This window comes from Hypanus sabinus, chromosome 5 (assembly GCF_030144855.1).
Source record: "Hypanus sabinus isolate sHypSab1 chromosome 5, sHypSab1.hap1, whole genome shotgun sequence".
NCBI lineage: Eukaryota > Metazoa > Chordata > Chondrichthyes > Myliobatiformes > Dasyatidae > Hypanus > Hypanus sabinus.
This window is the reverse complement of record NC_082710.1, coordinates 8,870,189-8,894,753: the sequence shown is the minus strand read 5'-3', so window position 1 is coordinate 8,894,753 and position 24,565 is coordinate 8,870,189. Positions and strand designations below refer to the sequence as shown.

The following is a 24,565-nucleotide window of genomic DNA, read 5'->3' as shown; positions in this document are numbered from 1 at the left end:
ACTGTAATCTGACTTTAGCTTCTTCTGAAGTTGCAGGGTGAATTCTATCATATTGTGATCACTGCCTCCTCGGGGTTCCTTTACCTTAAGATTTCTAATCAATTCCAGTTCTTTGCACATCTAATCCAAAATAGCTGATTCCTCAGTGATCTCTACAATGAGGTGTTCCAAAAAGCCATCTTGTAGGCATTCTACAAATTTCCCCACTCTGGATCCGACACCATTCTAATTTTCCCAATCTAAATGCACATTGAAATCCCCTGTGACTAACATAACACTTCCCTTTTGTCATGCATTTTCTATCACCTGTTGTAATTCCATCTTTACTACTCTTTGGAGGTCTGTATATAAATCCCATCAGTTTTTTTTTGGACCTTTGTAGTTTCTTCACTCAACCCACAAGGATTCTACACCTTCTAATCACATGTAACTTCTTTCTAATCATTTGATTTCAATTTTTACCAACAGGCCCACATCATCCCCTTGCCCGACCTTTTGATGCAATACGTATCCTTGGAAGCCAAGCTCCCAGCTATAATCTTCTTTGAACCATGATCAGTGATGCCCACATCATACATGCCAATTGATAGCTGAGCTACGGGTACATCTACCTTGTTCTGATTACTGCACACGTTCAGATATAACTTTTTCAGTCCTATATTCATCCTCTTTAATTTTCTCCATCTTTTATATTGCAACTCATCCTATTGACTGCAATTTTGCCTATCATCAGCCTCTCCTTGCTAGGAGTCTCACTAGTTACTGCCTCTGTTTGTAAGTCAACTTCCCTATCCTCAGCCCTATCAGCCTGGTTCCCATTCCCCTGCCAAATTAGTTTAAAGCCTCATGAACAGCACTAGTAACCTACCCCCAAGTATATTTGTCCCCCTCAGGTTCAAGTGCGACTATCTCTTTTGCAGAGGGTTGTACCTCCCCAAGAAGTGATCCCAATGTTCCAAAGATCTGAACACCTGCCTCCTGCACCTGTTCCTCAGCCATGCATTCACCTGCCAAATCATCCTTTTATTATCCTTACTGGTGTGTGGCAGGAGCAGCAATCCAGGGATTACTACCCTGGAGATAGAAGAAAAATCTGCAGATGCTAGAAATCCAAAATGCTGGAGGAACTCAGCAGGCTAGGAGCATCTATGGAAAAAAGTATTGTTGATATTTTAGGCCAAAATCTGCTGAAGGGCCTCGGCCTGAAACGTCAACTATACTTCTTTCCATTGATGCTGCCTGGCCTGCTGGGCTCCTCCAGCATTTTGTGTGTGTTGCCCTGGAGGTCCTGCTTTTCAGCTTTCTCAATAAGTTTCAATAGGTACATTTAATGTCAGAGAAACGCATACAATATACATCCTGAAATTCTTTTTCTTCACAAGCATCCACGAAAACAGAGGAGTGCCCCAAAGAATGAAAGACAGTTAAACATTAGAACCCTAAAGCCCCCCTCTCATGCACAAGCAGTAGCAAGGCAATGAACCTCCCCCACCCCAGCAAAAAAGCATTGGAACCCCCCCACTGAGCACTCAAGTGTGCAGCAAAGCTTCAATAAGACACAGACTTGCAGTATTCCAAAAACTACTCACTCATCCAGTCACAGGCTTTCTCTCTCCCTAATGAGGGAAAAAGAGGTGTTCCTGTTTCATAGCGAGAGGGGAGACATAACAACTTTCTGCCTAGCTCCCTAAACACTCTCTTCAGTTCCTCCTCACCTTTCACACCTGACAAAGAAATACTGATCACCATTTAGCAAGGGGACAAAAATTAGTTTCTTTTATAATAATGAACCAAATACACAACTGAAAACCATCCCTCACAATCATTTCGGAAATGCTAGACATAACCTGATGTACGTTACCTCAGAGTGAGAATTGAGAGTGTATTGTTTGCAACTAAATCATATAATGCCCAAATCCTTCAGTTTTCCCCAATAATTCAGTTCATTTCCCAATTGTCTTTATTAACCACACAAGGTGAAAATTTGGTAAATAAGTGGCAGGTGGTAAAATCCATCTGTACCCCACCCCTGTCCCTAGAGAAGCTGATTTTTAATAAACAACAGATGGGTTTTGTAAAACAGGAGAGGCCCTGTACATAAGGGTACTACAGTAATCAGTTTTTGGCTATATTAAGGAGATAGTTTAATCAAATAGTTGGAAGGAGCTGTGGAGGATTTATACACTGAGTATGTCAATATTAACCATGGAGAACACTTCAGAGAATGATTTTAATAAAATAATATATTTACTCTTCATTTTCTTTACATGTAGAAAAAAAGGCAAGGACTTCTATCTATAGCACCCTCTCAAGCTACTTAATTCTTAACGAGATTTGCTTTATATGGTTGCCATGGTTTCATTTTTAAAAAGCACATGGTTTTAGTTCAAGCATTCTAAATTCTTTCAGTGATGTAGCCAAAAGTATTTGCAAATGTACCCTGCTCCTAATAAGGCTGTAATGGTGGCCTTCTTTAAACTGAGTTTGCAAGATATTTTTCTCACATTTGACATACCAAAATCCCAATGAAACGCCACATCAAATTTTCTGGCAATATTTTACATTGCCTGGGTTATAATAGAGATTTTTACTGCAATGTCTGTAATACATGCAAATACTTTGCTGCTGCCAAACATGACATTTTCCGTCCACAGAAATCAGTCAGCTGATTTCATTTTTGCTCTAGCTCAGTTGAAAGTAAGACATTTTACCTCACAAATAAAGATGCAATACTGTGCAAAAGTCTTAGGCACCGATGTATTGCTAAGCTGGCTAAGATTTTTGCACAATACTGTCGTAATTTTATGCATTGCACTGCAGTGCTGCCACAAAAAAATACAAATTTTATGACATATGTGAGGGATGATAAACCTGATTCTGATATGGGTCTCTATTGTAGACTGAGAGTAGGAAGCTGACAGCGAGAGGAGAATCATGGTTGGGAAAAGGAAAAGGGAGAGGGTAGGGAGTGGGAAGCACCAGAGAGATATTCTGTAATGATCAATAAACCAATTGCTTGGAATCAAATGCTCTTGCCTGGTGTCTCAGTGCTGAGTGTGTCTGCACCTGCACCATCACCCTGCCCTGGCACTCCTTCTCTGCCACCTGACTCACACCCCTCCCACTGCACTCCATCTTCGCTCTTCTCAACGCCTTTTGCTCCCATGAGATTCCAAACTCGCTCTCCACTTCTAGTTGACAAATACAATATTGTGCAAAAGTCTTAGGCACCATAGCTATATGTGTGCCTCAGACTTTTACACCGTGTTGTCTGAGTTTCTTAAATGGCGTTACTCTGCATTAAAACCCTACTTCTGACATCCCCCTTTACTTCCCTCCATTCACCTCAAAGTTATGTCCTCTTACATTAGGCCATTTCCATCCCAGGACAATGTTTCTAGCTCTCCACTCTCTGCCTTTTGTCATCAGATTCAGATTTATTTATCACATGTACATCGAAACATACAGTAAAATGTGTCGTTTGCCTTAACAATCAATGTGCTGGGTGTTATGTTTGTTCTTAATAAAGACAAACTCAACTCTGTTTAAGACAGCTCATATGCAACCAGCTCACCGTCAAAGCTTTCGGTTCCAGCCGAACTATCAGCATTGCCTACTGAGAACTAAGTTATTTATTAGGTACACATAATAACACATCTTACCCCTTTAAAGAAAGACAAACACAGCACAATGTCCTCATAAACCTACAAGAAACAATATTCCATTCCAACAAAGATATCTACATTCTGTAGCCAGTCCCTTTTCCACTTATCAACTTTCAATCAGTTTCTGAAGTGGTTACTTGCTTTCTCAGGTGTATGCTTGCATTTGGTACATTAATGTTTGTGTCTTTCTGAGAACTCTGATCAACATATTAATTTTTTTATATCTGCTAGCCCCTTTGGTGCACTACCAGTCACATTAAGCATTTGTCTCAGTCACGCATCATGAATGGAATTACTGTCTCATTCACAGTCACTGGAACAATCCATTCTGTTTTACTAGCACCAGCAGTCTGTAGAGAGTCTACAAAGACTTCCTCCATTTCTCATCAACTGTGTGCACCTTTCTCTTGGTAACCCAGCTCTGCAGCACTTTGCAATATATTTCTTCTTCCCTCAATTATTGCAGGACACATCTTTGAAATGTGACTACCTCTGCACTTGCTCCATTTGCTGTTTGAGCTTCTCTCTTTGCTTTGCTGTTGCTTTGGGAAATGTCTTCTGTGCTACTCCACTGTTTTCATAACATGCACTGTTGTGTCTGCACTGTGCAGTTCCTTAGCTTGTGCTTGTGTAGTTTCTGCTGCCCTACCCATATCCACAGCCTTGTCCAGTGTCAAATCTTTATCACACAATAATCTTTCCCTAAGTCTATTATTTTCAGTTTCGCAAACTATTCTGCCCTGATCTAATGAGTTTCTCAAATCTCCAGATTTACAGGACTTATTCAGTGTGTGAAGCTCAGCAAATATTGGTCAAAGTTAACATCTTGGTTCTAGTCACAGGAGTTTGTATTATGAAGTACTGCAGACTGAGTCAGAGAGTTATACAGCATGGCAATAAGTCCTTTGGCCCAACAGGTCTATGCCAACCAGAGGCCCCATCTAATACAGCCCCATTTGCCAGTGTTTGACCAGCATTCTTCTCAGTTTTTCCAGTCTATGTATTTGTCTAGCTGACATTTGAAAGTTGTTATTGTACCTGCCTCAACCACTTCTTCTAGCAACTCATTCCACATAGATATCATCCCTTGTGTAAAAAACGTATCACTTAATTTCCTCCAAAATCTCTCCTCTCTCACCTTAAACACATGCCCTCTAGTTCTTCATAACCCAACTCTAGGAAAAAGACTGAATTCATTCACCCTATCTATGACCCCTATGATTTTATACTGTGAGGCCTCCATTGGTCAGCATCAACCATGGTTGTTGCGTCCTAACTGTCTAGATAAACGTGCCAGGGCAGTACAATATGGAGAGCAAGTTGTTGCCCATGTAGCAAGGTGCCCCTGTCCATGCATCTGATGAATCCGAAGGAATGGCAGAGACTGATGTTTCTTGGTACCAGCAGTGTCGCAGGAGTTGCCATTTGGTGACAAACTCAATGTAAGACTGCCTTAGGGACTCCAGCTTCAGATATTTCCCTTAGGGAATACTCCCGAAGCCTTCCCCATGAGTGGGTATAGCTGCAAGGTAACAGAAGATTGAGATCACAGTTTTCTTTCTCCTAGCTGAGCTGCCAACCATGGCTGACTAGCCCCATCAGCCCGAATGATTTTACACACATCCATAAAATCACCACTCAGTCTCCTACTCTCTAAAAGTCCCAGCCCATCCAAACTCAGCCTACATATCAGTCCCCAGAGTCCTTGTAAGTATTTGTTCCACTTTAATTACACCTTTCCTTTAGCAGGTCGACCAAAACTGAACACAACATTCCAACTTCAATAGGCCAGCTTCAATATCGTCCTGTACAACTGCACCATGACCTCAAAACTTTTACACTAAGTACCCTGACTTATGAAGGCCAATGTGTCAAATGTTTTCTTCACCATCCTGTTTACCTATGACTCCACTTTCTGCAAACCAATACTTTTATTCCAAAGTCTCTCTGTTCCATAATGTTCCCTAGGGCCCATCCATTGACTGTGAAAGTGAATAGAGAAATTTCTTTTCTCTATTCTCTGTTTTCTCTATCCAAATAGGATAGAGGCGAACAGAGGTGAGGGACATAACAATACTGAATAGAAGCCATCCATTCAAATAGAGATTGTGATAGAAGTAAAGTTTTAAGGCATGACACAATCCAGAAAGTTGTAAACAAAAAGGAAATGCAAAGGAAATTCGCTAATGACACCACTGTTGAATGCAGAATTTTAGATGGCGATGAGGAGGCGTTCAGGATAGAAATATATTGGCTTGTTGAATAGTGTTGCAACAACAGCCCTGCACCCGTTATCAGCATGAATTGATTGTGGACTACAAGAAGGGCAAGTTGGGAGAACACACACCAGACCTCAATGCAGTGGAAAGGGTGAGCAGCTTCGATGCATTGGAGCAGAATTTGGCCATTCAAGCATCCAAACATTGATGTAACCATGAAGAAGACATGGCAGGGGCACTATTTCATTAGGAGTTTGAGGGGATTTGTATGTCAACAAAGACTTGCAAATCTCTATAGGTGTATAGTGGTGAACATTCTGACTAGTTATCTGTCAGCCAGTGGAGCAGATATGATGGGCCAAATAGCCCAATTCTGCTCTTCTAACTTCTAGTTCTGTGGACACTCCCACTATTAAGAAGTCCTTCAAGAGGCAGAGCTTCAAGGATTCAGTACCCATCATTAAGGACACTCTGGAGTATACTCATTTCACATTGTCACACAACAATTTAGAGACAGTCTCTTTTCCTCCGCCCTCAGCCCATGAGCCCATGAAAATGATCTCATTACTCACCTTTTCCATGACTTATTTACCTTTGTCACTTATAGTGATTGCTCTGCACTGTACTGCAGCCTCAGAACAGGACATTTCACAACATACGTCACTGATAATAAACCTGATTCCAGTTCTACTGCATGTTTGTAAAAATACTCAGTTCACATGTGTTATTTACCCAGAATAAAGTTACTGGTCTTTTTTTTATCCGGAATGGTGTGTATTTCTACAAGTTTTAAAAAATATATTTATTAAGCATATGCGCTTTTAGTTAATTGGGCCACTGGTTAATTGGGGTAGACACTTACTTGGTATAACTATTAAAGAACCAAAGTGAGAAAATAAATGGGATTCCCTTTGTTTATTTGGGGCACTTTGGCCACTTAATTGGGGCAGGAGACGGTTGCCCAACAGTTTTTAACTTGCTCAGTTGTGTGTGCTTGTGTTCAAAAGCAATGATTTTTGTCACTAATGGTGGTGAGAAACAGGCAGAGATACAATTCAGAACTGTTTTGTTCACTGCAGGTTCAAGCATTCATAAAACCATAAGACATTGCAGCAGAATTAGGCCCATCGAGTCTGCTCCACCATTTGATTGTAGCTGATCCACTTCCCTCTCAACCTCATTCTCTTGCCTTCTCCCTATAACGTTTCACAAAACGACTTCTCAAATTTCTAACAGCCTCTGCTTAAAATGCTTTTTAAATTTTGTACACCCAATGACCAGAGCCATCAAATATTCCTCATGTGATAAGCCTTTCAATCCCGGAATCATTTTCGAGAACCTCTTTTGAACTTGAAGATGCTGGAAATGACTGGGAGTGAAGATGAAATAATTTCACTATGAAGAATTTGAGGGCAAGGACAATTATCTTGAACGTTACAATGAAAATGAAGATCTGGAGGATATCATGATCGACAGCATTGTATGAAAGCAGTCCATTATCTACACTAGGTGACTGCAATGGCATTGTGCATTTACAATCAAAAGAAGGCAGCAGTGTATGCTGGATGAACTACTGGGAACTAATGCACAGCTTTATAGTACTGTAGTAGTATTGATAGTGTTCTAATTTGGTCTGTATTTCATTGAACTACATAATTTGTTACTTAGCTAAATGGTAGTTTGTGTTTTTTGTATCTTTTTAACTATTTCCACGAAACTTCAGCTAATCTGGGCAGCCACTTAATTGGGCAAAAATGAACTCACCTCAATGAACCAGAATCCACTGTATCTATCACAGTTATGGTCCAGGCATGGCCTTGTTAATTGAATTAAGATACTGAGAAGGACACAAAATAGATCAAAAATGTTAAGAAATCAGAAAACTAGCTTTATAGCAGAAAAATGAGCTGTATTTTTTGTACAGGTTTGTTTAATATAGACTGGAAATGCATTTAAAATGGTGTTTAATTCAACCACATGATTGGATCTCTTGGCACTGCCGTCTTCCAGAATTGAACAAAGCAGAGAGCAGATAGTTTACTACTCTGTTATACAGACTAAAATTTAGACCCTAGGAGAGAACTTCTTCTGATTTTTTTAAAAAAGATGTACGCATCGTTAGATAACATCTTCCAATATAGGTCTGGATCATGTTTGTACAATTTTCTACACTCGGGACCTCTGGTCTCTCAGTAATTCTCCATAATCATAACTGTTCTGACAGGCACATTTATCATGGCAATGATGAGAGCTGTCAATAATCCCATTACTTCACTAATTCGACTTTAAATCTCAGCCATTAAAACACCACACATCTGTGGTATTCTCTTATCACAGTCATATGAAATTTCCAACAGAACTGTGATACTTTGCTCAACCAGATTTTGAAAGAGAAATTAAATGTTGGTTACAAACAGCACCACACTTATGAAATTTATGCCTTTCCCTGTAAGTTTGTATTTTACCTACAGATATATACGTCCACAATAATATTCAACAAATTGTAGCCACAGGGAGGAAAAAAGGACCTTAGAGCCTTCACGGTCAAATTAAAATCTTTAATTCTAATATGTAATAATGTTTTGAAACATGGAAATACTTTTGTTTATGGGATGTTGTAGCAAATGAGATGATATGGATGACCCACTGACATTGAGTGCAAGGCTGTTGCTGTAACACCACTCAACCAGCTGATCTGTCTCGCTCCTGTATGCCTCCTTGTCACCACCGGAAAACTCTGCCAACAATAATTGTGTCGCTGGCAAATTTATAGGTGGCATCTGAGCTATGCGACTCACGGATATATGTGTAGAGAGTATGGCTGTGGGCAAAGCATGTTTGAATTGAATCTGCATCTACCACTTCCCGTGAGAGAACTGAAATGAGGCTCACCTCTGCTATCCATTACCACCACAGTGTCACTCATGAGTGGAAGGGGAACCAATATGGAACTTCTCTATTTTTCTGCCATCATGGAGCATAATCTGCATTCTGCCTTTTGACATCTCTGCTGTTTATCCCCCTTCTACCCCTCGATATCTCTGCTGCTTATTCCCTTCTACCCCTCGATATCTCTGCTGTTTATCTGACCTTCTACCCTCAACATTTCTGTTGTTTCTCCCCCTTCTACCCCTCAATATCTCTGCTGTTTGTCCCCTTCTACCCCTCGATATCTCTGCTGTTTCTCCCCTTCTACCCCTCGATATCTCTGCTGTTTTTCCCCTTCTACCCCTCGACATTTCCGCTGTTTCTCCCCCAAATACCCCTCGATATCTCTGCTGTTTCGCCCCCTTCTACCCCTCGACATTTCTGCTGTTTCTCCCCCTTCTACCCCTCGACATTTCTGCTGCTTATTCCCTTCTACCCCTCGATATCTCTGCTGCTTATTCCCTTCTACCCCTCGATATCTCTGCTGTTTATCTGACCTTCTACCCTCAACATTTCTGTTGATTCTCCCCCTTCTACCCCTCGATATCTCTGCTGTTTGTCCCCTTCTACCCCTCGATATCTCTGCTGTTTCTCCCCTTCTACCCCTCGATATCTCTGCTGTTTTTCCCCTTCTACCCCTCGACATTTCCGCTGTTTCTCCCCCAAATACCCCTCGATATCTCTGCTGTTTCGCCCCCTTCTACCCCTCGACATTTCTGCTGTTTCTCCCCCTTCTACCCCTCGATATCTCTGCTGTTTCTCCCCCTTCTACCCCTCGACATTTCTGCTGTTTCTCCCCCTTCTACCCCTCGACATTTCTGCTGGTTCTCCCCTTCTACCCCTCGACATTTCTGCTGTTTCTCCCCCTTCTACCCCTCGATATCTCTGCTGTTTCTCCCCTTCTACCCCTCGATATCTCTGTTTATCTGACCTTCTACCCCTTGATATCTCCGCCATTTATCTATACCCCGCCCCTTGACATCTCTGCTGTTTTTGATGTTGTCTCATCTCCCTGAGAACTTTTTCACTGCACAACTCCTATTACTGCAAAATAGGAGCTCCATAGTGCAGTTCTGAGGCCACACCTTGAGTACTGTGTACAGCTGTGGTCTCCATATCGTGTGAAGGATGGGAAGGCACTGGACAGAACCCAGAGAAGAGTGACTAGACTCATTCCAGGTCTGCAGGGGTTGAGCTATGAAGAAAGATTGAAAGAATTAAATCTTTTTAGCCTAAGTGGACGCAGAATGAGAGGAGACATGATAGGAGTGTACAAAATCATTAAGGGTATAAGTATTGGATTGAATTGTCTTCTTTTCTACATCCTTCACATACATGAGGAGTAAAAATCTTTATGTTGCATTTCCGTCTAAATGTACAATGTGTAATTTATAGTAATGTTTAACAAATATTATGTACAACAGGACAGTCAATATAGCATAGAAATACAATTGTATCAGCGTGAGTTAATCAGTTTGATGGCCTGGTGGAAGAAGCTGTCCTGGGGCCTGTTGGTCCTGGCTTTTATGCTGTGGTACTGTTTCCTGGATGGTAGCAGCTGGAACAGTTTGCAGTTGGGGTGACTCAGGTCTCCAATGATCCTACGGGCCCTTTTTACACACCTGTCACTGTCAATATCCTGAATAGTGGTAAGTTCACATCTACAGGTGTGCTGGGCTGTCTGCACCACTCTCTGCAGAGTCCTGCGATTGAGGAAGACACAGTTCCCATACCAGGCAGTGATGCAGCCAGTCAGGATGCTCTCAATTGTAGAAAGCTCCCCTGTAGAAAGTCTTTAGGATTTGGACTCATGCCAAACTTCTTCATCAGCCTGAACTGAAAGAGGACCTGTAATGCTTTTTTCACCACATAGCCAGTCTGTACAGACCACGTGATATCCTCGGTGATGTGTATGCCAAGGAACTTAAAGCTGTTCACCCTCTCAACCCCAGATCTATTGATATCAATAGGGGTTAACCTGTCTCCATTCCTCCTGTAACCCACAACCACTCCTTTGTTTTTGCAACATTGAGGGAGAGGTTGTTTTCTTGATACCACTGTGTCAGAGAGAGGACTTCTTCCCTGTAGACCACCTTGATATTGTTTGAGATAAGGCCAATCAAGATAGCAAATTTAATTAGATTGGAGCTGTGGGCATCTACACTGTCATGGGTATACAGAGAGTAAAAGGGAGGCTTAGGACACAGCCATGGGGGCACCTGTGCTGAGGGTCAGAGGGGCAGAGGTGAGGGAGCCCATTTTTAACACCTGCCAGCAATCTGACAGGAAGTCTAGGATCCGGCTGCACAAGGCAGGGTGAAGGCCAAGGTCTCTGAGCTTCTTGTCGAGCCTGGAGGGAATCATGGTGTTGAATGCTGAACTGTAGTCCAAGAGCAGCATTTTCACATAAGCATCTTTCTTCTGCAGATGTGTAAGGATGGTGTGTAGAGTTGTGGTTATTGTGTCTGCTGTAGACAGGTTGTGTCAGTAGGCAAATTGTAAGGGGTCTAACGAATGCCAGCTGCTATCTCAAAATTAATCCATCAACAAGGACTCAGGTCCATAGGTGGAGAATGGATAAAGGGAGATTTCAGAGTAACACCAGGAAGCATTTCTTTACACAGCCAGTTGTGGACACACAGAACAAACTACCTAGTTGTGTAGATGAGAGCAGTACCTTAGAGACTTCCAAATCTAAACTCAATAGTCACTTCAATACAGTATGTGAATAGGAATTTTGCAAGCTTTGTTGGGCCAAATGGCCTGTTCTTGTTTAAAAAAAAGCTTTCTAATGTTCTAATAACTTGGCAATATTGTGAAAAGTGGTAATATTAACATACAGAATGCAATATCAGAATCAGAATGAGGGTTACCATCACCTGACGTATGTTGTGAAAATTGTTGTGGCAGCAGTACATAAAAAAGACTATGGTATAAATTACAATTAAATATATAAAATTAAATAAACAGTGCAAAAAGAGAGCAAAACTAGTGAGGTAGTGTTCATGTTCTGGGTGGCGAGGAGAGTCTTCAATGATGGATGCTGCCTTGTTGGGGATGCCCTTGATGGAGGGGAGGGTGGGTGATCAAGATGCTGCTGGCTGAGCTTACAACCCTCTGAAACTTTTTTTCCTGATTCTGTGCAGTGGCTCCTCCATAGCAGGTGGCAATGCAACCACTTAGAATATTCTGATATAGAGACTCACAATGATGTGCGGAAAACTTTTCTGTGAATAACATAGTCTCTTATTCCGCAGGAATGAAAGGAAATCTTGTTACTATATTCAAATGTGTAGAAAATACGCATTCATTCAACAGAAAACAAAACAAACCAAAAATATAGAGCACAGGCTCAGAAAGATTTTCAATATATCTGGCAGCTGTAGATTATGCTCCACGGTAAGTGATATGCTATTAAAGCTCAGGGCATCAGAGTTCGGATTTCTGCCATCCTCTCTTGGGAGTTTGAACGTCCTCCCTGGGGAATGTGAGGTTTTCCCAGGGCGCTCCAATTTCCTCCCACAGTCCAAAGGCGCACTGCATCGATCATTGCAAATTGACCTGTGATAGAGTTAGAGTTAAGTCAGGGGTTGTTGGACATTTCTGGGCAGTGAGGCTCTAAGGGCTGGAAGACCCAATTCCGCACCGTATCGCTAAGCAAAACAAACTAGAGGAAAATGACACCTCTGTCCCGTGAAGCTGTAAAGCCACATAGCTCCACTAAACAAAATCCCTAACAATCAATTTCTGTCATCTTCGTTGCCTGCACAATAAGTGAAGGAATTGTTTGTTCGGTCTTAAAGCAAGGAGCTGATAATCAGAGAGCAGTGTCGTAAAAAAATTAAGTCTTTGAAGTATAATATTCTGTGTACCTCCCTACCCCAAGTGCACATGGAATACTGAACATTGAAGAATTATTAACGGTGTCCCAGTATATGTAAGGTATAACAGAAGATGGACAAATGTAACTATCATCTCATAAATAAATCTATTAAATTTTATGTGATATTTTAAATTCTACCACATGGCTTGTCAAAAAGAATAATACTAATGACATTAGAAGTGCAGACTTATTGAGAGATCACTCTGCATTAGACAATTGTATTAAGTAAACCTTATCTTAAGTATACCTTATTTATTTAGAGATACAGCACGAAGCAGGCCATTCTGACCCTTTTGAGTCACACCACCCAGCAAGCGCCAACAGTCCCGATTTAACCTTACCCTAAGCACGGGACAATTTAGAATGACCAATTAACCTAACTTTGGGCTGTGGGAGGAAACCAGAACACCTGGAGGAAATCCTAGGTTTCCATGGGGAGGGTGTACGGAGACTCCTTGTAGAGGATGTGGGGATTGAACTCTGAATTCCATTGCCCTAAGCTGTAATAGTGTTGCGCTAAATGCTACGCTACTGTAGCGCCCATCAGGGAAGCACAATAACATAATGCTTTACTGTGCTAGCGACTGGGTTTTAGTTCTCACTGCTGTCCGTAAGGAGTTTGTGCATTGTCCCCATTATGGTGTGAGTTTCCAAAGTTGTACGGGTTAGGGTTAGTGAATTGTGGGGATGCCATGTTAGCACCAGGAGCACATGAGCATCCCCCAGCATGTCGTCAGACAATATTGACTATTGACGCATTCAATGCATTTCCTTGTATTTTTTGTGTACATGTGACAAATAAAACTAATCCCTTTAATCCCTCTACACCTCAATTGATGTTCAGAACTTCAATTCATTTCTGAAGTGCTTTGGGATGAAGGACGCCCATCACCCAGGACATGTCCTCTTCTCTTGCTACCATCAACGAGGAGATACAGGAAACTGAAGACACACACTCGGCGTTTCAGGAACAGCTTCTTCTTCTCTGCCATCAGAATTCTGAACGGACAGTGAACCCATGAACACTACCTCAGTGTTTTTCCCTCTCTTTTTGCAGTACTTATTTTATTTTCTTTTTTTATACACACTTACTGAATTTATAAATTTTATTATTATATATTGCAATGTACTGCTGCCGCGTAAGGACAAATTTCATGACATATGCCAGTGATATTAAACCTGATCTGATTCTGAATCTAAATCTTCCATATTTATTTTTATGAACTTGAGTGTGCTTGCTACTTTTGCAATAATATAGATATATTAATAATTAAACTGCTAATTATCCATAATTATATTGCAATAAAATAATATCCATGAACACAGATTACTTCAGATGTTACCCAGGTAACAGCGGGTGAAGTTGTGCTGAGCAAGAGAAAGAACATAGTACAATGGTGAGACGGTTCTTATTTGGAGAGATCAGAGGAAGAAAACCTTTTATCTTGGTGACAGCATCTTACACCAAGTCATGACTTAGTGAGGTTACTGCCGGGACAGCACACTGGGGTACCAGTCTAGTGCAGATACTTCAGATCTGGTCCCCCAGCAACTGTCCTTCAAAGCAGGCTGGCCAAAACCATACAGCAGCTGCAACTCCCAGGCCTCTTCACACATAAACCCACGACAACCTGGTGATGTATTTGGTTGACTTTAATAAGAGTTCCCTTGATGTTGAGAAACTGAACTCTGACAGCTCCCCCCTCAAAAAAGGAGGTCTAGGCCTGTAATTTTCCTGTCGTACTTTTTTTTAAATTTTGTCCATCAAGCCACGGATAATGTCATAATTTACAGTCATGCGTGGTAAAGAAAAAATGATTGATGACTTTTGCATTAATAAGCATTTCTACAGGGTGCATAATGGGCTTTAGTAACACTTGGCGTGAGGATGCAGCCCTTCTCAAGTCTTCCTTGCACTTGAGCTTCATTTGAAATAACTGTGTATTTTAAATTCCACTACTTTGATCTTTTGCTGTGTTACCTTTTAAACATGTCTGAAATGGTGGTAACAACAAATTTGTAATCCTTCATAGGAGTCCGTAACAATAAATATGAAAGTACTGTGCTATTTTAAGAACTTTTAAAAGTATTCTAATCAGCCTCAGAGGTTTCCTGAATATGCTTTGTTACTTCTTTTGTGCGTTTTGATCCAAAAATAACACGATGAAAGCAATTTCAAATAGTTAAAAAAAGCAAGTGTAAGCTCAGTTAAACAGAGACAGAGTGTCTGGTCAATTATTTTATTATTTATTTGTTTATTTAGTGATACAATTCGGAATTGGCCCTTTAGCTCTTCGAGCTACACTGCCCAGCGATGTTAATTTAACCCTAACCTGATCACAGGACAACTTACAACGACCAATTAACCTAATCAGTGCGGCTTTGAACTGCAGGATGAAACCGGGGCACCCAGGGGAAACCCACGAGCTCATGGGAAGGACGTAGAGAGCGCAGCGGAATTGAATTCTGAACTCTGATGTCCCGAGCTGAAATAGCATGACTCCAACCCCTATGCACCCAGTTGTTGGTAAGATATGATTTCACTGGTCATGATATTATCTCAGTGATTGCACTGAGTGGTACAGTAGCCCAGCAGTTCATGGAGTCACTTCACAGCACCAGTGGTCACTAGTCGGGGTTCAATCCCCGCCGCTCTCTGTACACTCTTCCCGTGACTGTGTGTGTTTTGTCCACGTACTCCAGTTCACTCCCACATTCCAAAGACGTACAAATTAGGGTTCGTAAGATCTGGGCATGATATGTTTGAGTCTGAAGTGTGGTTACACTTGTGGGCTGCCTCCAGCACAATCCTCACTGACTTGATTTCACACAGATGACACATTTCACCATGTGGTTCTAAGTTTTGATACACATGTGACAAATAAAGCTAACCTTTATCTTTAGGAACATCATAATGGGGCAGCGTGATAACGTGGTAGTTAGCATAACACCATTTCAGAGTCAATGACCTGGCTCAATTCTGTATGTAAGGAGTTTATATGTCCGTCCTGTGACCACTTGGGTTTTTTCCACGTGCCCCAATTTCCTCCCACAGTCAAAAGCCGTACAGGTCAGTCGATGAGTTGGTCATTTGGGTGTATTTGGATGGCACAGGGAGGGCCTGTCTCCACGCTGTAACTCTAAATAAAAATTAAAAACAATAATCTTAACATCACTTCGAAAGAGAGAAACACAACTGGGTTGCAACAGCTGATAATTAACCTTATAGAGTCATAGAGAAGTATCGCACAGAAACAGATCTATTGGCCCATCTAGTCTATGCTGTACTATTTAACCTGTCTACTCCCATTGATCTGCACTAGGACCATAGCCCTCCATACCCTATTATTCGGGTACCTATCCAAACCTTTCTTAAACATTGAAATCGAGCTCACATACCACTTGTTCTGGCAGCTCATTCAACACTCTCACAACTCTCTGAGTGAAGATGTTTCCCTTCATGTTCCCCTTAGTTGTTTCACCTTTCACCCTTAACACATGACCTCTGGGTGTAGTCCCACCCAACCTCAGAGGAAAAAGCTTAATTGCATTTATCCTATCTATACCCCTCTTAATTTTGCATTCCTCTGTCAAATCTCCTCTCAATCTTCTACATTCTAAGGAATAAAGTCATAATATATTCAGTTGTTCCTTTTAACTCAGGTCCTCCAAACCTGGCAATACCCTTGTAATTTTCCTCTGTACTTGCTGACGTCTTTTCTGCAGGTAGGTGACCAAAACTGCACAAACTGACTGCATTACAGCCAGCTATGGGAACACCAATGCCTCTGAGCAGAAAATCCTACAAAAGGAAGTGGATTCAGCCCAGTATACCATGGACAAACCCCTCCCAATCACTGAGCACATCTACATGAAATGTTGCTGTATGAAAGCAGCATCCACCATCAGAGATCCTCACCACCCAGGCCATGCTCTTTTCTTGCTGCTGCCATCAGGTAGAAGGTACAAGAGCCTCAGGACTCACACCACCAGGTTCAAGAACCTTGAATAAAAGGGGATAACTACACTCATTTATGGACTCTTTTATCTTGTTATTTCATGCTCATTATATATTGCTTTTTTAAATATTTGCATTTGCACAGTCTGTTGTCCATTGATCCTGTTTACTTTTACTGTTCTATAGATTTGCTAAGTATGCCCACAGGAAAAGAATCTCAGGGTTGTATGTTGTGACATGTGTGTACTCTGATAATAAACTTTACTTTCACTTTGACAATACTCCAAATTAGGCCTTGCCAACATCTTATACAACTTCAACATAACATCTGAACTCCCATACTCAACACATTGATTTATGAAGGCCGACGTGCCAAATACTTTCTTTATGACCTTATCTACATGTGACGCCACTTTCGATGGATTATGGACCTGTACTCCCAGATCCCTTTGTTCTACTACATATCTCAGTGCCCTCGTTGATGTTAGACACCACAATCTTGAGCAGTCAGATATCACTTATTGTTAAGTCCTCTTTTGGCAAGATACTGGAGAATGAGAAACCACTGAAAGAATTCAGAAATTATGAGTACATTGCCAGAACTTGAGGACCTGAATTATAGGGAAAAGTTGATGAAGTTTGGACGTTATTCCTTAGAGTGTGGATTTGATCGATGTGGCAGGGAGGAGATATGTCTCTACCAAAGGAGGTGTAAGGTGCACCATTCCTCTGTTAGCCTGCAGGTCACCCTTGGGGAAGGTGTAGAACCTGCTTAGACTCTGATCAGGGTCACATGAAGCCATGGGAGAAAGTGATAGATGCTCGCATGAGCAACTGATGCACTGCCCAGAAGAAGGCAATGACAAACCACTTCTGTAGAAAAATTTGCCAAGAACCATCATGGTCATGGAAAGACCGTGATCGCCCACGTCATATAACATGGTGCAGAATGATAACACAAAATTATGAGGTGTATAGATAGGGTAAATACTTACTTATTGCTCATTACACCACTAGTGTTTTGGGCAGCAATGAAGGTCCTTCATCTGTGTCTGTCCTTGGCCCACAGGTGTCGAAGGATACTTTATTGCAGTTTCTGGAACAGTTTTGTTTTATCAGTCGGGGTTGTTAGCCCTGAGCTGAACCCCTGAACTGGTGGACCACTCTTAGTTTGGCCTCTGCTCTTTGACCTGTTTGGCACAGGTGACCCTACCTAGAGCCAAAGCAAATGCTGACTCCAGCCAGCATAGCCCTCTGGACCATTGAGGCACCAAAGCCTCTAAACCACGACAAGGTTGTGGTCTGCTGAGAGGAGATCGGGTAAATGCAAGCAGGCTTTTACACTGAAGCTGGCTGAGAATAGAATCAGACGTCATGGATTAAGGGTGAAAGGTGAAATGTTTAAGGAACCTCTTCACTCAGAAGGTGGTGAGAGTGTGGAACAAATGGCCAGCACAAGTGGTGGATGCAGGTACAATTTTAACAGTGAAGTAAAATTTGGATAGGTACGTGGATATGAGGGGTACGGAGGCCGATGGTCGCGGTGCACGACAATGGGACTTGGGATAAGTGTTCGGCAAGGACTAAATAGGCTAAAGGGTCTGTGTCTGTACTTTAGTGTGCTATTACTCTATGATTATGACTGCATCAAAGATGTTTCCAAAATATTTAGAGATGGAGTCGAAAACGGCTGAAACAATTTATCGGCAGAAATCTGTCATTCTTCGGGCCTCAGATTACTCACTTCAGCACAGGAATCGGGAGTTTGAGCCATATAGAGCAGCAATATCAAAAACCATTGCAGCAGGTGTAGCTTGTAATAAATTCTGATGTTTTAAAAAAAGAGAGACATAATTCTTATTATATGCATCGTTAGAATTCTGGGAACAAAGGCACATTTATTTCTTACCATTTTAAATGTCAGCTTTTTAAGGTATTTACCGAGTTTCCTCAAGGACATGTGTCCACTTAAAGTGTGACAAGGCATTACAGCTCAATGCTCCTGACACCAGTCTGAAGGATTCCTGACTGCCAGGAGCTGGTCTGGGGTCAGCTACAAACAGATTTCCACTCTGTCCATGATCTCCTAAATGACTCCAATTATCCACTATTTCTTTCTTCTTTATCCACTATCTTCTTTCACTATTTCTATCTCTTTTCTCCATGACAAAATTGGCTTGCTAACAACAATTATTCATGAACCATATTCCTTTCATTTTATTTCTTATAATGTAGGAGATTGCGAGGTATACAAAATTATATTTGATAAAGGTATACAAAATTCTGAGAGGTATAGATAGGCTAAATGCAAACAGGCTTTTTCTACTGAGGTTGGGTGGGACTACAACCAGAGGTCATGGGCGAAGGTTTATGGGGAACATGAGGGGGAACTTCTTCACTCAGAGGGTGGTGAGAGTGTGGAATGAGCTGCCTGCGTAAATGGTGCATGCGAGCTTGATTTCAATGCTTAAGTGAAGCTTGGATAGGACGTGGATGGTAGGGGTACGGAGGACTGTGATCCCGGTGCAGGTCAAGGGAGTCGGCATCTTGAATGGTGCAGCATGAACTAGATGGGCCAAAGGGCCTGTTTCGGTGCTGTACTTTTCTATGATTCTATATTTTTTATCTAAAAGGGTTTATCAAAGGAACTATTTGTGTCATATTTCTTCTGATTTTCACGACTTTAAAGTCAAAAAGCGAAACAACTTCCGTATTAATGTCATTATTTTAATACACAGTGCAAAAGTCTTAGGTATATATAGCTAGGGTGCATAAGACTTTTGTGCAGTACTGTAGTGTTTTTATGTATTATGTTCTCTAATGTACTCATACATTATGTACATGTATTATGTATTATGTACTCTGTTCTGCTGCCACAAAAACAAATTTTATGACGTACATGGGTGTTGATAGACCTGATTCTGGTATGGGTCTATATTGTGGTCTGAGAGTGGGAAGGGGGCAGGGAGAGGGGAACCATGATTGGGAAAAGAGGTAGTAAGAGGGGAGAGAGAGGGAAGCACCAGAGAGACATTCTGTAATGATCAATGAACCAATTGTTTGGAATCAAATGACCTTGGCTGGTGTCACAGGTCTGGGAACATCTGCACCCATGCCACACCCCCAAATCTGGCACTCTGTCTCTGCATACTGTCCCACACCCTTCCCACAGTGCACCACCCTCGCCAGTCCCAATATCCTTTATACCCGTCAGATTTACAAGCTCATTCTCCATTCTCCAGTACACTAATGGTGCAAAAGTCTTCAGCACCCCAGCTGTATATATATGCCTAAGACTATTGCAATGGAGGAAAGACCAGATGAGCTTGAGATATAATTGCTTACAGTTCTGATCCTTAGTAATTTACCATGAGTGGCAGTAGTCAGCACCCCCTTGCTAATGGGCAGCAGCAAGGGCAAAGGATCTATACCAGGATAGAAGATAACACTAGTTCAATGGAGACATTGCCACAAAACACCCTCTCCCCACTTTCAACCCTCCATTGCCCCCTCCCACACTACCCCTGCCTCAATTCCACTTCCAGCAGTTTAGATTAGATGATAGTAGCATAGCAATTAGTGCAATGCCTTGCTGTGTCAGTATTAGGGGCTCAAATCCCACCACTTGCTGTAAGGATTTTGTGCAATCTTCCCATGATAGTCTTGTTTTTCTTTCTCGAACACCAGTTTCCTCCCTCATCCCAAAGATGTACGAGTTAGGGTTAGAAAGTTGTGGGAAGGCCAGGTTGCCACTGGAAGCAAGGTGACACCTATAGGCTGCCCCATCATCATCCATGGACGGTGGCAGTCTTTGACGCAAACGCATTTCACTCACTCTCTGAATTCTAGTGAATACAGACCCAGAGCCGTCAGGTGCTCTTCATGACAAGCCATTCAATCCTAGAATCAATTTTGTGAACCTCCTTTGAATCCTCTCCACTTTTAGCTCATCCTTTCTAAGGGCCCCAAACCTGCTCACAATACTCCAAGTGAGGCCTCACCAGTGCTTCATAAAGTTTTAACATTACATCCTTGCTTTTATATTCTAGACCTCTTGGAATTAATGCTAACTTTGCATTTGCCTTCCTCACCACTGACTCAACCTGCAAATTAACCTTTAGGGAATCCTGTACAAAGACTCCCAAGTCCCTTCTCACCTCAATTGATGGTTATTTTCTCTCCATTTAGAAAATAGTCAACTCTTTCATTTCTTCTACCGAAGAGCATGACCATACACTTCCCGGCACTGTATTACATCTGCCATTTATTTGCTGATTCTCCTAATCTGTTTAAATCTTTCTGTAGCCTCTCTACTTCCTCAAGACTACCTGCCCCTCTACCTATCTTCATATCATCTGCAAACTTTGCAACAAAGCCATCAATTCCAGCATCCAGATCATTGACAAATAATGTAAAAAGATTTTCTCTTGAAGAAACCAGCCTATTTTATCAACCCAGATAAGTGTGAAGTGGTTCATTTTGGTAGGTCAAATATGATGGCAGGATATAGTATTAATGGTAAGACTCTTGGCAGTGTGGAGGATCAGAAAGATCTTGGGGTCCGAGTCCATAAGACACTCAAAGCAGCTGCACATGTTGACTCTGTGGTTAAGAAGGCATATGGTGTATTCCCTTCATCAATCGTGGAATTGAATTTAGGAGCCGAGAGGTAATGTTACCGCTATATAGGACCCTGGTTAGACCACACTTGGAGTACTGTGCTCAGTTCTGGTCACCTCACTCTAGGAAGGATGTGGAAAAGGTGCAGAGGAGATTTACTGGGATGTTGCCTGGATTGGGGAGCATGCCTTATGAGAATAGGTTAAGTGAACTCGGCCTTTTCTTCTTGGAGCAACGGAGGATGAGAGGTGACCTGATAGAGGTGTATAAGATGATGAGAGGCATTGATTGTGTGGATAGTCAGAGCCTTTTTCCCAGGGCTGAAATGGTTAGCATTTTTTAAGAGGGCATAGTTTTAAGGTGATTGGAAGTACATAGGTACAGAGGTGATGTCAGGGGTAAGTTTTTTTACGCAGGGAGTGGTGAGTGCGTGTAATTGGCTGCCGCCAACGGTAGTGAAGGCGGAAACGATAGGGTCTTTTAAGAGACTTTTGGACAGGTACATGGAGCCAAGAAAAACAGAGGGCCATGGGAAACCCAAGATAATTCCTATGGTATGGACATGTTCAGCTTAGCTTTGTGGGCCGAAGGGCCTGTATTGTGCTGTAGGTTTACTATGTTTCAGTGCATCTAACCAATAAACAGCAAAAAATGAAAGTCCTTAACCACACACACAAAATGCTGGAGGAACTCAGCAGGTCAGGCAGCATGTAGGAAATGAATAAGCAGTCAACGTTTCAGGCCGAGGCCTTTCATCAGGATTGGAAAGGAAAGGGGAATTAGGTGGAAAGGGGCGGAGGACAAGCTGAGAAGTGATAGGTGAAGCCTGGTCGATGGGGGAGACTGCAAAACCATGTATGATTTTTCTATTTTCAATCACAGAACGTTTCATCTCTGTGTAATACTTGTACATTCCTATGGAGAATTCAAATTTGCCCAAGGAGATTCACAGAGATAAACTCCATCTTACCACTAGATGGTGCAAAACTTCAGGGCTGCATTAAATCAAAGTACTTTAAAACTCAAGTTAGTTTCGAATACTGGTGTTGCGGTACTGATTAAATCAACTGCAATGTTAATCTTTAAACAGATCCTTTTATTTTAATGTATAAAATCTTTACAATTAATTGTAGTAGTTGACCTGCCAGGTCTTTTTTCTTTCAAAGAAGCTCCTTTAATAATTCACATTACTGTAGAAATGCCAGACTTGGTGTTTAGAGAAAAATGTCACAGTCAGGTCAGGAACTTATGAGTCAAGCTGATATTTCTGTGATTTTTACAAATCAGAATCAGAACCAAGTTTAATATCACTGACACATATTGTGAAATTTGTTGTATTGAGGCAGTGGTATAGTGCAACACATTGAAAATACTATTAAATTACAATCAGAAATATACCATACATATCAAAAAAGTAATAAAGCAGTAGAAATAGAAAACAAAATTAGTGAGGTAATGCTCATGGAGACGCTACAAGTTCATCAGCACTAAAACTACAGGTCATCTCCAAAGCTTCTTTCCTGTAGCTATGCAGCTCCTCAATAAAACATACTCAGTTGTAATACCCTAACTGCCCCTGCACAGCATCCACTAAATGGTCTTTCTTGTTCTCCATTTTCTGTTGAGAATTACTTAATCTGTTCATATGTTCATATTAAGTTTGATTATGACATTTGTGCAAGTGACTGTTCTGCTAATCGTTGATAGCTCATGGCTGTTTGCACTATTGTCTTGCAAATTGTTGGTTCCTATTGTGTTGAATGTTATGGTATTGTCCTGTGTTTTATGCTTGGAACTGAATCTCTATCAATTCTGGAATGTTTCAGGTACTGGCAATAAAGTGATTCTGATATCGATTCTGATTTTTGATTTTGACATCAGAACAGATTTTATACTGTACAACGCAATTGCCAATAGAAGAGAGTCACGGCACACTACAGCGCAGAAGCAGGGCCCGCAGCCCATCTAGACCATGCCAAACTATTATTCTGCCCAGACCCATCGAACGGCACTCACACCATAGCTATCCATATGCCTCATATCCACGGTCTTCTCCTAAATGTTGAAATCGAACCCGCATCTACCACTTCATCTGTCAGCTCATTCCACACTCTCACCACTCTCCGAGTGAAAAAGTTTTCCCTTATATTCTCCTTAAACATCTTACCTTAGGTTTACCCAACCTTAGTGGAAAATGCTTGCTTACATTTACCTTATCTATACCCCTCATAACTTTGTATACCTCTATCAAATCTCTCCTCATCCTCCTACACTACGGGGAATATAGTCCTAACCTATTCAACCTTTCCCTATAACTCAGGTCCTCAAATCATGGCAGCAACCTTGTAAAATTTCCCTGTACTCTTTCAATCTTATTGATATCATTCCTGTAGATAGGTGACTGGATCTTCACACAATAGGCCAATTTTGGCCTCAGCAACAACTAATACAACTTCAACATAACATCCCAACTCCTGTACTCAATACTTTGATCTATGAAGGTCAAAGTGCTAAAAGCTCTCTTTACAAACCTACCTGTGATGCTACTTTCAAGAAATTACGGATCTGTATTCCAAAAGCCCTCAATTCCACTGCACTCCTCAGTGCCCTACTGGTCACTGTGTAAGTTTATCCTCCCAAAGTGCAGCACTTCACACATGACTGCATCAAGTACCTTTGAAGACAAATATCGAAATCTGTTTGCATTAAGCAGTCAGTTCAGTTTGAAGAACATGACATCACACTCATCATTTTTATCTTTGGAAAGCGAAAACAGGAAATCAGCATTAAAGCTAAAGTGAGTGCATTTCACAAGCAGAGAAGATGAAAGAGATTAACTTTGTTTGTCACATGTACATAAAAACATCAAAATGTAGTGTGAAGTATATTGTGTCAACAAACAATGCAGTCCGAAGATGCGCCATGCTTTGCGCTCTAATGTAGTATGCTAACAGTTTACTAACCAATACGCCTTTGGAATCTGGGAGGAAACTGCAGCATGCAGGGGAAATCCATGTGCTCATGGGGCGAACGTACAAATCCCCTGCAGACTGTGCTGGGCATTGAACCCCGACTGCTGGCTCATTAAAGTGTTATGCTGACGGCTACACTACTGTGCCACCTCAAGCAGAATCAGGTTTCTTATCAGACATATGTTGTGAAATGTGTCATTTTGTGGTAGCAGTACAGGGTAAAATCATAGAAGTATATAAATACAGATGTATAAATGAAAGGAAAAGTGATCATGTTCACTAATGTTATGTGTCAATAATGACTGAGTAAAACTAGATCC

The 24,565-nt window shown here is 41.5% G+C and overlaps 1 long non-coding RNA gene across 2 annotated transcripts in view; it reads right to left on the bottom strand.

Moving 5' to 3' along the window:
* Positions 1-24,565, bottom strand: part of LOC132393914 (uncharacterized) — a 174,768-nt gene that overhangs the window by 110,028 nt on the left and 40,175 nt on the right. The window contains exon 3 of one of the 2 annotated variants that reach the window (XR_009512100.1): positions 14,940-15,835. The exons of the other annotated variant lie outside the window; for it this stretch is intronic. This is a non-coding gene — a long non-coding RNA (uncharacterized LOC132393914). Of the gene's footprint in view, positions 1-14,939; positions 15,836-24,565 lie in introns of those variants that run through there. 2 annotated transcript variants of the gene reach the window in all.